This window comes from Mastomys coucha, unplaced genomic scaffold, assembly GCF_008632895.1.
Source record: "Mastomys coucha isolate ucsf_1 unplaced genomic scaffold, UCSF_Mcou_1 pScaffold6, whole genome shotgun sequence".
Taxonomy (NCBI): Eukaryota; Metazoa; Chordata; class Mammalia; order Rodentia; family Muridae; genus Mastomys; species Mastomys coucha.
In genome coordinates this window covers 84,507,290-84,510,704 of record NW_022196912.1, presented here as the reverse complement: position 1 = coordinate 84,510,704, position 3,415 = coordinate 84,507,290, and the positions used below count along the sequence as shown (strand labels likewise).

Genomic DNA, 3,415 nt, shown 5'->3' with positions numbered 1-3,415 from the left:
TTCTTCCTTCCTTCCTTTCTTTTTTTTTAAGAATTATTTATTTGTTTTATGAATATAAGTACATTGTAGCTGTCTTTAGACACACCAGAAGAGGGCATCTGATCACTTTACAGATGGTTGTGAGCTACCATGTTGTTGCTGGGAATTGAATTCAGGACCTCTGAAAGAGCAGTCAGTGTTCCTAACCACTGAGCCATCTCTCCAGCCCCCGTTATTGCTTTTTGTTTTAAAGCCATAGTGTCACTATGCACCCCCCACAGGCCTGAAACTTGCTTTGTATACCAAGCTGGTCTTGAATTCATAGATGTTTCCCTGCCTTCTTGCCATACTGTATATTAGTAAATTTTGTAATTCCTGATACTGGAAGATAGAAAATGGCTGGTTTGGTCATGGAAAATGGACTATGGTTTTTCTAGAGTTCAGCAGCGATGGCAGGGAGGAAAGATCTCCTTTTCCATGAGGAAGGTGGCGGTGGCAAGATCTGTCCAAATCAGTTAAGAAAGATAGTTTTAAGTAATGTTTATTTTATTCAGTTTTTTTCCTTTACTGCTTTTATAATGACAGGGTATCACTATATAACTCAGGCTGCCTGGGCTGGCGTCAAACATGAGATCCTCCTGCCTCTTGAGTGCTGGAATTTCTAGACATGAGCCTCTACACACTCCTGAGTCTTTTATTTTTAAAAAGGAAACATACTGAGTTGTTTCTGGTATTTTAAATATTAGTAATTTTGAAGAACATGCTTTGCCATCTGAAGACAGCTTGGTAGGACACAGGCAGAGAGACAGCTCATAACTAAGCCAAGGCCCTCTGGCCATTCTTCTCCTGATACAGCTTCATCCTTCTTCCTGTTCATAAGGACTGCCTGAGGAACATTCATTCAGTCTTCCATTCCCTTTCCTCTTCCTTCCCTTGCTTTCTCCTCCTCACACTTTCTCACCTACCATTCAGCACTGTTTGAAGAGCTTGAAGGCACAGCACAGAAAGAGATAGCAGCCCTGGGTCACAGGGGTGTATGCTAGTGGGAAATGGAAGTACCACAGACAAATAACTCAGCACAGTGTGATTTCAACAGTATACTAGTAGACCCAGTGTACAGAGAAAGTAGTCAACTCATGTCGGGGTCTAGGAGGTCTTGACAAATGAAGTCGGGGCAGCTGGCCTAGTGTACACTGATGGTTGTCAAACTTGACTGCACATTAGAATTACTAGGAAGTTTTAGAGAAAACTGGTGTTTGCAGAGATTTAAATAGCCTGAGTTAGACTTCCAAGCCACATTATTATTTGGAAAAACTATCTTTTTAACTGCAGTTGAGATCTGTTTCCTGAAGTTTAATTTAAAAACAATTCTTTTGCTTCCATTTCATTGTAGTAATTTGTCATTTTTATATTGACTTTTAAAATCAAGATTACATACTTTTTTTATTACTTTGAAAGTGACTTTAGCTGATAGAAAAGGTGGAAGTCCTGTATGAAGTACCCCATTGCATTGTGAGTCATTTTGAGAGTGAAGTACCAGCATAGGATGCTCTGCTGATGAGAACATCTCCCTGTGGGAGAATAGAGAGACCGTCAGCACCCAGCACTGACTACTGCATGGCCGCTCCTTGGCTTTACCTGCCCTCCGTTACAGTTTTAGCATAACTTTTTCAGTCTGTTGTCACCCTGCTCACAGACATCTGAACTCCTTAGGACCTTTCTAAGTGAGATATGCTTCTGCTTTTGATTTCTTCAACTCATGGTATGGATTTTAACATTTATCTGCATAATTCAAATTTAACCATAGAAATTTTGATATTGTTTTTAAGTTATCACAATCAAGATACTTTTAAAAATCTATTTCTGGTATTCATTTTAGATATCCTATCCAGCTTTTGAAAGTATAGATAAGTTTGAGAAACTTTTTTTAGTTGAAATTGTCCAATAAAAGTATCTTAAAAGAGTAATATAAGGAATAGGATTTTTTACAAATTAAAGCCATGCATCTAGGCTTAAAACGTGCCACTTATTTTCTGTTGTTTTATCTCATGTCCAGTTCAAGATCGGGATGTATGTAAAGAACCAGCCAAAAACTGGGTATGATGGAGCACGCCTGTAATATAGCACTCAGGGGCTGTAGGCAGGAGGATTGCTAACTCCAGACTGTGCGTTGGTCCTCTGTTTCAGAACAGAGTGCTGAAAACAGCAGCAGCCCCCAAGAGCCCACAAAAACGAGATGGTAGCTGATGTAGGCTCTCTTGCAACTGCTCGTTTTTACCCTGGTAGCAAAAGTAGCCATAAACAAATAAGCATGGGCTGTGTGCCAGTAAACTTCATGAAGATAGAGTGGGCGGGATTTGGCATGTGCACTGTAGTTTGCTGATCCCGGTTTCAGACTTCCTTTTCACAGTCTCCTGTTTGTCACAAGAGACAGTCATGTGCTTAGCTAAAAATGCAGATAAGTGTATTTGTGATTCTGGTGATGGGAGTGAGTTAATGTGAGTGTTTAACACCGAGTGATCTGTAAATCTAAACGGGTTCCAAGAGCTCACAGACTGCATGTTAGTTAATGCAAGTGTTTGACACCGAGTGATCTGTAAATCTAAACGGGTTCCAGGAGCTCACAGATTATATGTTAAATAGCCATTTGAGAAATCAGTTGATTTCTAGAGATGTTTAATTTGCTAGACAAAAAATTGAGAACATATTTTTTTACATTTAAAAATAAAGGCAGTATTTGACTGTTACAAAGTGTTGTTTCTGCACATTAGATTACTGAGAACAGTCACATCACAGGAAAGACGGTAGAACTCAACTTTAACCCTAACTGTCACTACTGAGGAAAGGGTTTAAACTGTGAGAGTGGAGCGTATGCTAAGGGAGAGAAGGAGGGTGCTTCTCTGGAAAAGTTTAATTTCTTAGCCTAATGGTAGGAATCGGGTTATCTGTCTTGTTCTTGCATGGTAATATTGCGTCTGTTTCAAAACCTCTCTCTCTCTTTCTCTCTCTCTCTCTCTCCCTCCCTCCCTCCCTCCCCCCTTCTCTCCCTCCCCCCTTCTCTCCCTCTCTCCCTATCTATCATCCATCTATCCATCCATCTATCATTTGTTTGCAGTACTAGGAACTGAGCTAGCACCCGCTAAGCAAGCTCTATGGCAGAGTCACATCGCTAGCCCTTTTTCTTTTATTTTGATATAAGGTCTGACTGAAATTCCCGAGTTAGGTTCATGTTTGTCTTGGAAGTAGCTGAGCTGTAAGATTGTTGTCGTGCCCAGCTTGACTTTGCTTGTTTGTTCTTGTTCTGAACATGACTTCAAAAATGCTTTGTATTGTGCTGGATTGTTTGTTTATTTGTTTTGTTTTTTGGTTTTTGGTTTTTTTTGTCTTTGTTTTGTTTTTTGTTTTGAAACAGGGTTTCTTTTTTTTTTTTTTTTTT

The 3,415-nt window shown here is 39.7% G+C and overlaps 1 protein-coding gene across 3 annotated transcripts in view; it reads left to right on the top strand.

Moving 5' to 3' along the window:
• Window positions 1-3,415, top strand: part of Sos2 (SOS Ras/Rho guanine nucleotide exchange factor 2) — a 103,492-nt gene that overhangs the window by 41,091 nt on the left and 58,986 nt on the right. The gene's annotated exons all lie outside the window — the stretch shown is intronic.